Source organism: Neolamprologus brichardi, chromosome 5, assembly GCF_056152115.1.
Source record: "Neolamprologus brichardi isolate AB-2024 chromosome 5, ASM5615211v1, whole genome shotgun sequence".
Classification (NCBI taxonomy): domain Eukaryota; kingdom Metazoa; phylum Chordata; class Actinopteri; order Cichliformes; family Cichlidae; genus Neolamprologus; species Neolamprologus brichardi.
The window spans coordinates 5049117-5060882 of record NC_142108.1 but is presented as its reverse complement, the minus strand read 5'-3'; positions in this window follow the sequence as shown (position 1 = coordinate 5060882).

Here is an 11766-nt window from a genome sequence, read left to right as displayed (position 1 = left end):
TTCATACCAGACAAAGTCCTAAGTACTTTATCTCCAGCACACCTCAGCTACGGTCAGCCTGTTCTCACTACAAACCTGTCACACACTGATGCCTGGTTAGGATTCACAATGTAATACAATAATACAATGTTAACAGTGTAAGCTAAAGTGCACTGCTGGTGTTGTCACTGTCACAGAATTTTGACAATCAAGGAAATGGCAAAGATGCTTGTCGCAGATGAGAGATGTTCAACTGATAACACGTGGTTAAAGGTGTGAGGTAGTGCTCTTTTTTGTTTTTGCCCGAGCCTAAAACAAGTACTTGTTGAGCCTAACAGTCTGCTTCTGACAGTGTTGGGGAGTAACGGAATACATGTACCGCCGTTACGTATTTAAAATACAAAATATGAGTAACTGTATTCCGTTACAGGTACCGTTTAAAAAGGTGGTATTTAGAATACAGTTACTTTGTTGAAATAAATGGATTACACGGCGGTACTTTCCTGTTTCATATTGTCGCGGGTCAGGACTGTTTGGGTTTTGTTTGACAGCTACGTTCTGTCGTTCCAGGCGGCAGTGTTGCGGTTGCCATGGTTACAGGGCGACGCTCTCGCTCTGCGTGTTTCCTGGGTGAGAGAGCGCCTTCTTCTTCTTGTTGTTGTGAATGCAGAATGTAGAATGCAGAATGTAGCATCATGGGCAGTGTAGTCCGTGCTGCAGGGAGAATGCACTGCCATACTCGTTATGTGTCTGTGAGCGCCAGGTGGGAGAAAAAGGAGAGTCGAAAAGTAGGAGTTGTCATCGAGCAAAAACGGGAGCTGGAAGCATGTAAATATAATAATAACCACTGCAGCCAAGAAGAGAGCCTGACGAGCCCAGTTGTAAGTAAGCTATTAAAACTCGACTGTACGCTTTGTTCGTGTTTTCCTCCGAAACAATAAGTTCCGTTGGAGCAGCCTTTCAATGCCTCTCTCTGTCTCTCGCAAGCAGAGTTGACCCAGACAACAAAGTAAAGCTATTTTTCCGGCTACGAGCCCGACACGGAACCGTATTAGTCAGAGGTCCCTTTACTACGGTTCGGAGCCGCGGACCTTCAGTAACAGTAATAAATCACACAACAATAGTACATTCACGTAGTTGTAAAATGCATGATAATATGTTAAGTAATCCAAAGTATTCAGAACACGTTACTCTCATTGAGTAACGTAACGGAATATGTTACAGAATACATTTTAGGGCATGTATTCTGTAATGGAATACATTTTAAAAGTAACCTTCCCAACACTGGCTTCTGATGCCTAAACAGTAACAGTAACAGTCAAAAGTAAAAATGGAAGCAGAAGGGACGCGTAAAAATAGCAGCGGGAGTTCATGTTGTTGTTCTATCTGCACTGACATCTCTGTCTGTTGGTATTTGACATCTTCAAAAAGTGACGCTAAAGGTTTACTAACCTGAAAGAAATAAGTATAATAAAACATGAAAAGGGGGGTTATGAAGCATTCTCACAGATAAGTGAGAATGTGTTGTTCTGGTTCTGGTTTGCCACACGTAAGATCAGCTTCGCATTGTGTTTAGTGCAAGTTAGCAAATAAACAGGTGGTGAACACACTGCTGTGACACTGTGGCATGCTCAGTGTATCGCAGTGCCTACAAACCGCTCTAGATGGCTATCGGCTTGTTTAAACATGTCCTTTGCTGTACTTGGTGGCCTCTGACAAGCTCCTGTTGGTGCCCTGAAAGCCTTTAATCATGTACCAAGTTTCAGCTAAACAACTTCATCTAAACATAAAATCAAAGTGATGGATGGGTGAAGAAACCATCCGTTCAAAGTCTGCAGACGGCTTCCGAGAGTGTTATGTTTTACTGCACGCTGCTGACACGGTTGAGTCATAATTTTAAAATGGCCAAGTCATAAAGGAAACAGCTTTTCTCGATATTGTTGCTAAGTGATGCTGTCAGGAGAAATGAACCTCCAACACAGTGGCCACACGATATGCTTATAAAGAAGTGCCCACAAGCCAAGCAGCCTACCTGCTTTCTGATAATAATCGTGCTGAACAAACACTAACAAGCTGACACGAGTACAGCGCACTTTCTCCAACAGCCTCTAAATAGAAATCTCACAGTTTGAATGACAAAAAGATGTTTCTTCTTTTTCCACTCAAAACTGTCCAAAATCATGGTCTGTTCTCAGTTAGAGGCTGTCACGATGCCTTCTGTCACATTCCTGAAACCTCCAACATACTGGATAAATTTGTCAAGATGTACATTTCCAAGAACGGTCGTGCTAGCAGCAGATTCCCCACTATATGTTGTTCTCCACCTTTCTCCTTCCTTCCCTCAGATAAATACTGAGAATCATCCACTCCCGTGTTTATTCACCGCAGCCTCTTGACCCTTCAGAGTGAAGGAACGCTTCTGGTAGAGTTCAACGCTGAGCACTTATCGAACTCCCCCGCATATACAGAGAGGAACATCACACAGGTCTTAAGATCCAAAATGGTGTGGACGGGAGAAATATCGGTTTTAGTAACACTTAAAGGGCATCGTCCTCTGAGAAACACCTTTGGAGCAAGCAAGCCAGGCTAGCTGTTCCAGCGCTCCTTGCTCTAACGCTGAACAAGCAATAAAAACAAGCGTGTGTCAAACCATTCCTCAAGTGCCACCCATTAAATAAGGATAAGTATGTTGACAAGGTAATATTTGCTCATCAGTAGGTCATTCATCAGCTTAATGATTTCATTTGCATAAGTCATTATGTTGTGGTGATTTTGCTGGTTTTTACTGCCATGGAGTTGGCAGCGCACGGTGCCTTTACTTCTGCTCAATAGCAGAAAAGGTCGCCCTGCCGCACTACACATTTGCATGGATGAGAGAGAGCAGCGGTTTGCTCTAAATAATCAGCATTTGTCGTTAGTTCCACTTGGGGAAGTGACATATTATCTCATATTTGTGGGCTCTTGAGGGAGGTCCTGTTGTCTTCTGATAAGATTCACAGCAGAGTATGCAGTGTGTCCTGATATTACCCCCAGGCTCGGGAGAGGTGTGTGAATGAAAGTGCATGGTTTGTTGGCACCCTAGTAAATCCACGAGTGACGCTAACATCCCACAATACGTGAAGGCTGGAGTCTCCTGAGCCGACGGCGGGGATGAATGGTGGGCGGGTGCCTCATTGATTTTTCTGTTGGTAAGATTAGTGCAGGTTAGCGTTACACACGAGGGCTGGGATGCATTAAAAAAAGGCATGTACTTTTAGTTTGAATCCTGCACTCCCATCACCCTTCCTCTCTGTTCACTGACATCAGAGGCTGGTCTGGACCAGGCTGCGAGTAGATGGATTACCAAAAATATACTTTTGAAGTCTTTTGATCAAATAGTGAATGCTAATGTTAGAAAATGTGGGTTGAATTCTCATGTGTCTCATTTAAAATGAGATCCTTTGGGCGTGATGCGTTCTCTCTGGCGTTTGCAAAGAGTAAATGTAACAAAATAGGTTAAACAAACATAGACATGATCTCATCCACTGTATATGTTGTATGTATATATGTGTTGGATGTAACGCTGCATAAAATAATACATTCCCTTAACCACATTACATTTTTTCTAATCCAAGTAAGTAAACAAATAATCAATTCAGTTGCCACATTATGGTTACAACTATGAAAGAAATTAGAAATTAGACAATTAAAAAGGGGAAAAAACTTTAAACATGCCTTTTATTCTTCCTGTCTACTACAATCAGCTGATCTCAATTCTCAGGAAGGAGGAACATTTTTATTTCTTGTATGAAAGGACAACAATGTGATGGGAAAGTGTCGACTTTGTCCAGGAAAGAAATAACAGCATTATACTGCTAATACAATACTGGTTAATTGCAAACATCTGCACAGACAGCATGCTAACACAAAGAAGCTTTGAGTGAAGATAAAGCAGAGTGTATGCTGACCGCAGCACGGCCGCCAGAGCCTGAACTTCAACAGGTAACAAAGGCAGTCAGGTTTGCAACATTGTTGCCTCCATTTCTTCTGTGAATGTTTCTCCAGTAGAATCGTGCTGTTGATTGTTTCCTTGGGCTGGTTTTTTACTTTGTTTTGTTGTTGTTGTTGTTGGCTTTGTGTTCAAACTGAAACACTTACAGAAAGATCTGTGTGTCCTCATTAGGATAAAAAATTTAAACTTATTTTTAAACTATGAAACTCAGGGTTTTGTATTTCCAGTTGGTAATTATGTCACAGTGCATTTCAGGTCATATTAGGCAATAATGTGAAAGTAATATGACAAGTAGTGTAATAAATTACTTTCCCATGGAGTATATAGGCAATAAATACTTATTTTGGGTAATAACCCCAGTGCTGGTTGTCATGTCACCCACTGGTTTCTGGACTTTCATTGTTACTGACATGGCCATGGAGTTTTTTGAACTCTCAAGTGACAACATTTGGATACGAGTAGCAAGCTGGCTGAACAAGTCGCATCCTGTTTGGGTGCAAAACAGATATTATCACAGCTACTTAGGACACTACACTTTTACTTAGCAGTGTTCAGACCTTTCATTTTATGACCTTCATTTAGCAAACGGTCACTGAAAAGCCGATGAGCATCAGTCAGTAAAATCATATATGGGGAAAAGTTCTAACTCTGACTTGCATGGATGTTGCTTTATGTTGGTTGTGAATAATTAGGTCGTGGAGTTCTTCCTTACTAGACCTACATTGAGTAAGTAGGTTTTTTTCTAAACAGGAATGGTGGTGTGTTTAACACCCGTCGCATGTTGAATCTAAACAGCTTGCGCTTCCTGGTCGTCAATGCCCTGTTAATATGCCATGGTTTCTATAGATGTTATGGATGACTGGGTAACGCAAAGCCACTTGCACCATCTCAATGAACCCCACTGTTAACCTGGAAGACTGGATACTGTTTTCAAATGGGACATGAAACTTTTCGTCTGGTTCTTACTGAAAACAAATGTTCGCTGCATTCGCTTTCTCATTCACTCTTTTGCCATGATTATAAAAATGGAGTAAAAACAAGGGGGTAAACTAGATTGTGCAGCTGCTGTGGAAATTTCAGTTAGAATTTGGTTTACACAAAATATGATGTTGCTTTTGAAGCAGAATTCTGGCATGTGAGGCAGAGCATCTGTATGACATTCATTATGCTTCAAAAGCGTACGTTTGTATGTAGTCTCTTCAAAGACATGCATGTTTTGTAGCTGCTCCACATGCCCACATTTGAACGCGGTGCAAAGAGCTCAACATCACAGATAGGTGTGCAGTGGTTCAAAGAGGAGACCCCAAACACAACACACCAGAGGGAGATTAAATACAAAATCAAAAACTTTATTGGCCAAAGCCACAATCAAACAGTCGGCGAGGCAAACGTGGCAGCCAAAGAGGCAAAAACCAGAAACTCTTCAAAAGTCCAGATTAGCAAAACGCATCGAAAAGTTATCGTCAGAAGAGAGTGAGGAACAAACTGAGGGTATAAACTAGGAAAATAACAAGGACTCAAACTGAGTAAGTGACTGGATAACTTGATTGCAACAAGTTTGATTGAACAGTAAAAGGCAAATAAACTGAAAATACTGACTGACTAATAAAAAAGGAAAAGAAAAAATGGTGGAAAAGGCAGAAAGATGAAAATTAAAAATGAACAGTATATAGAGGTATTAGAAAAAGTGCAGGGTTGTGTGGTAGCATTAACATATGGGCCAAAACATGTTACTATATCTATATCTGCATTCATTACTTAAAGAAGAAGAAGGTGTAGCTGGTGAATCCATTTCTCTGAGCATTTCTCTGAGCTCTGTAAACCCCACAGTTTAATGAGAAGTGAAGACGAGCCATCGGAGGTACAACCGTAAACTCTGCCCCCACAAACATCTGGAACATTCAACTGGAAACTTGGAAACTGGAAACCAGGTCAGTGTGACACAAAACCGGTTTTCTTCACAGGTTTAAGGTCTGCAGTGATGAAGAGTAAAGAACAGTCTTCAAGCAGCACTGGGAACAGTCTAGAGGTGCAAGAGAAGATGATCTTAAAAGGGCAACACCGAGCAACATTGGACAAGTTGAAATCAGGGAGGTTTTGAGTCTTTCAGAACCTTGTGATGACACCGTTTATGGATATTTGATACCAGTCCATCCATGTGTGTAAGAAGCCAATGGGAAGTCAGCCAGACTTGGTCATGCATGGGCTTGAGCTTTACGGCCCAAATTTGCAAAGCGTGTTGAACATCTGGGCGCCTCGTGAAGGAAGCTTTGTAAACTCTAGGGTATGTGCCAATGAGCAAGCCCTTTGAATGAATTAGAAATTACAGCATAATTTGTTTCTGCTTCACTTTAATACGTCCATGGAGGCAAAGCAGTCATTCGAACACTTTCAGCCATTCCTCGTGCTGCCGCTCCTCGGGCGTGCAGGCGAAAGGTGACAAAATGTGAAGAATCAAACACATGAGCTTTTCAGAGAAGCTCAACTACTGGTTACTTTTTCACTTCAACAGGCGCACACAATCTCAACATTAATTCCAACGTTGGAAAGAAATGAGGGCAATTTCAGCTGGAGCATGTACTTAAAGATTTCCAACATGATTGCGATTGTTTTATACTATCACCTTAGCTTTTATATTCTTTGTTAGAAATTCTTAAAATAAAGACAGAGATAATTCTTCATTTTAAACTCCCACAAAACCAATGCAAAAACACTCAGCTGCTATCAGATCAAATCTTTCAGCACACTTTCAGAGAGATCAAAGTCCCCACTCTGCACACACACAGGTACTCTATAATCATCCCACGCCATTTGGACTAGCTAAAGGTCATTTACAGCAGACACTCTGCCGGGGTGCAAAGGTCAACAGCCTCCTGTACAAGTAAATGGATCCAAGTAAATGGAGCCTTTATCTTTTTTTAAGTGCTGAGTCACTCAGCCTGTAGGTCATTTTAACCACATTATCATTTCTTATCTGATCACACGCTGTTCCCAGAGTTGACACAGCATTAACGTACAACGCGCATATTCTGTAGCTCAACCGCAGGACAGTCCAGCAAGCTGCCACTCACACTAGTGTAGAAATCTCGTCAGGGCCAAAGCGCCACAGTCTGCAAACCTAATGACACTTTAGTGATGCTGCTCTTTGTTAACATGCTTTCTGAAATGTTTTAGCCTCAAATCAAATCATTTGTGAGAAGCAGCAAAATTTCTCTCCAAGAAAAGTGAAGGCAAGAATCTCTTTTTTTAAGCGTGCAACCCCGACAGTGATTTCCCCCCCACCTAAGCCCCCACTTTCTTTCCTACGTTGATGCCGTGTGTCAGCTGGGAGGCACGGCTCGGCACCATGACGATGTAATCTACACTTCTCCGTGCCAGAGAAACGCGGCGGGCTGCCGATCCGTGACATGCTGACAGGATCGGCACAGCAGCACATGTGGGTATCTGCTTTCATGCGACACATCCCGGGGGAGGCCAAGTCATTGCGATAGCGGTGAAAGGAAGAGGTGCTGCACAACTGGGTGGGAGTGCACATGCTTCGCCTGACATCAGTGTTACAGATATTTGGAACGAGAGCGAGTTTAAGATGGGAGAGGATAAGTAAGGAGGCCATAGGCAGAGATGAAATCCATCACATTTCAGCTATAGTGAGGAAAATTCAAAAGGGCCTATTTTTATGAGTGAATCGTGGTATTAGATGAGTGTTTTGAGACAATCATGGAAAACAAACATATACTACAAGTCTTTTCTGTTTCTGTTTCTCCTAATGGGCTGGATTTAAGTACATGAAATAATCCCCTGCACATTTAATATAATCAATATTAACAGGGGTCTTGTCCGGGAGTCGGCCGTGTTTATCTGCGTGAAACACTTTCGCAACCAATTGAATTGAGACCGCCAGTTTTTAATGAACAAAATATACTGTTCGAATGACTAAACTACGTAATGTGTTGTGTAATGGGGGAGCAGAGCCTGCAGACAGCTAAGGCATACAGCAGCAGACCGAGATGTTCTGTTTTTATGAGGCGGTAACAATGAAGGCTTCCGTTTATATTACTGACAAGCTCTTAGGGTAGTGTTTACCGCAAGTTATTAAAAGCGCAATAATTGAACACAGTGTTCATGATAATTAAAAATTGGAAACGGTAATACTAACCCTCTGGGAAGGGACCCGCAACAGGAATTCAAGCAGTCCATGCAAAGCCAGTCTGACTGGTAATTCAGTAGAACTAAATCTATGCATTGATTTTACCACACAATTAATGTCGCCATAGGAAACAGCTGTATTACACTGTGAAATATCAATCACTAATCTTCACTAGTTAATAGAGCATGGCTAATATAGGATTTGTAAGGCTATTACAGATGTTTAGTGATTTAACACATTCTCTAACAATGGTTATGTGTAGTTATAGAAAAAATCTTGAGGTTGATGCAAGACTCCCTATACTTTTCTGCAATGTTTTGTAAGAAGAAACTTATCCTGATTATAAAACAATAATTTGACTGACCAAGAAACCTATACAAATGCTGATTTTTCAAGGTATGCTTTAGCTATTGATCCATCCAGGGTACACGCTGGAAAGGTCGCCAGTCCGTAGTTGAACCTGGAAAAAAACTTTGTTTATTAGTTATTAGACTAACATGCATAGCCTACAAGACACACAAAGCTTAAATGAGCATGACTGAGCATGAAGCAGAAGTCCAAAGAAAAACCAACTTCATAAAAACATTTTAATTAAAGCGAACACATGCTACATCATTGCAGTGGAGATAAGCATCTTGTTTTAACTACCGTTACTGATTCGGGGTTTGTAAGTCTGGAGTTTTATCCTGTGGTTTGGTTGCTTTTCACAAAGAAAAAAATCCAAGTGAACCCCAAGCAAACCAAAGTGCGTCACTACAAACCATGTGAGAATGCCCGGTCCGCTCAAAGTATAAATAGGAAGAAGGCACTGTGTTGTGGACAACTGAAGAACATGGTGAACATTTACGCTTATTTCACGGCTCGTTGCTAGTCTGTACTGACCTTTCCACATCTACGGTACCCTGCAGCATCCCAGAATACAAAGCATATGTGTTTAAACCAGGAAGGGGTTTATCTGGAACTTGCAATGCGTACCAGAGTGGAAAATGAGTTTGATTTAAACGGACTAAACATAGCCGGCGTGAAAACACCCTTAGTCTCTCTTTCGCTATGGCCTTTTTTTCTGTGACGGTCCATTTCACTGCGTAACTTTCGGCAGTGAAGCAAGTAGATGTCAGATGACTTGACTTGAGAGTCTCTGCTGACGTCCACACCCACCTGCCATGGAGCCTATGGCAAAAGCTGACAGTGTATCGTGCTTGCTGTGTGGATTCTGGGATGTCGGTCAGCTCATTCCTGTTTGCTATTTTATTCCTGCTCAAATGGATCATTTGTCACACGTCACAGTTTGGGTCAAATTCATGTGCGGGTAATGTCACTTGGCTTTAGGGAGTTTTTTTTCTTGTCTTGCATCTGTGTGATGTCAATAGGAGACGCTGTCCTTAATGCAGTCATTACACAATGTGAACTGTCAGTCCAGAAGCCCCTCCCACCACGAAGTAGGATGGGCTTAGAGACAGAACTCCTAATTTAAGCCCCGTCCACCGCGCAGTGGGGGGGACTTAAAGAGAAGTCAAAGCAGCTTCAGATAGAAGACTAAGGCTACGTTCACACTGCAGGTGAAAGCGCATCAAATCCGACTTTTTTGACCCTCTGCGACCCATATCCGATCATGCTATGACAGTGTGAACAGCGCAAATCCGATATTTTCAAATCCGATCTGGGTCACTTTCGTATGTGGTACTGAATCCAATACATATCTGATGTTTTAGAAAGCGACTGCTGTTTAAATGGTCACGTCACATTAAATCCGTCTTTTAGGTCACTGACACAAGCCAGACGCCAGTTATCAGCGCCAGAGAAGCGCCCGATAAGACATCGTGAACGCTTCCTGGCCATCCCCTGTAGATGTTAGTGAAACTGTTGGGAAAACAACGTTGGAGAAACGTGAACATTTTATTTGTACTGTATAATCTGCAGATTCTGACAGAAATCTGCAACTATCCTTTAAAGCACCGCTCCTCTAAAACAGCAATAAGGATAATTATTAGGCCATATGTAAAGAACAAAATAACTTTATAACTTAAAGCAAAATTGGAAAACATAAAGTCCGAAACAAGTCTTTATATTAAGGGCGCGCGTTTGCTGTCACATTTTATTTGTAGAGTGAACAAGCAGACAAAAAAATCTGATTTTGATCAATATTAAATACAGATTATTCTGAACTGTGAATCATGCAATTTTCAGGCGGAACAGTCTATGCATGTGTTCGCTTGGTGCATGCTTGCAGAGGCACTGGAACCAGCGGGGAATTTCTTTTTTAAAAAAAGTACTTGAGTGTGTTTCTGTGTTTACATGTAAGCAGAAGCTTTTATCTGTGTCAAGATGTTGTTGCAGGCAATAGCAGGGGAGCTTGTCTCGGAGTACAATCGTGAGAAATCTTTGTTCCTCGTCTGTTTGTCAGCGTTCTTATATCCGTGAGGCATTGTTAGCTCGCTCCGCTCTAAAGCGGGACGGGGAAGAAACACGGACATCACAGAGAGGCCAAAGGGCACGTCCTGTGAACAGAGCAAACACCGTCTTGTGGAAGGGGTTTCGACGGTGGGGGTGGGGTTCAGCTCAGAAGTTCTTTTTACCTCATCTCTGGAAGGAAATATCAAAGACCCTCCACCTGTGATCGTTCAATCGACAACGTATGAAGGGATACACCTGGCTTATTCTGATTTCACATCACTTCTTCGTTCCGGGGAGTCACAAAAGACCTGCTCAACTCCATGAAAGCCGAACCGAGGAGGGGGTCGGGGGCGAACGCATACAGCAGACAAAGCGGGAGAAGACCAGAAAGCAACAGTGTTGGTTTGTTGTTTCCAGCTCCCCTAGCACTTAGACTTTCCCTCAGGCACAGTCTCTCGCTGAAATATTAATCGTGTTTGACAGCTGTTTTAGCTCCGAAAACAAACACACTTGTTTTTTTTGGAAAGCGCAGAGACATATGCACGAGCGTGGACTGGCTCAGATAAGGAACAACTGTTGTGGACAAAAGAAGGAGCAGGCTCGAGACAGCACAATGTGGAAGCAGCCTCATTAGGAATGTGCTGTTGTTTACAAGTGTGAAATTATGACAAGCTGTACTGTCTCTCAGCTGTCATGTCCTTGGGGGGAGCATTGTAATGCAATAAGCGGAGGAGTCGAGCGTTTATGTTCACATATCAGCGGGTCGGAGTCGAGCCTCGTGCCTGGCTACTCTTCCAGATAACTCTCCTCTACCTTAACACCTTAACAACATCCCTGCAACCCCAACGCACTTAACAAGGTGGTACAACGATGAGAGGCTTTCTCGCTCTCTCTCACACACACACACACATACACAAACACACACACGGCTCTGGCGTGGTAGAGGCAATTTGCAGCATTAAGCTGCCTGATAGCACATGTCCACTGAGAGTTAGGGAGTGATTTAACGGACATTGCTCACACCAATTAGAGTGAATCAGCCAGGCAACGCTACTGACGACAAGTGGATGCCGGCGCTGTCAACACACAGCCACACACACACGTACGCTCCCACACACTGCGGAAAGGGGGGTGTTTCAATGTTTCTTTTGTGATTAAGAGCATGAAAATAGCCCATTTAGATAATCCCTCCCTGTCAGCACTGTCAGCCTGAGAGACACATCCCATGCACTCATTCCCTCATTACCATACGCCA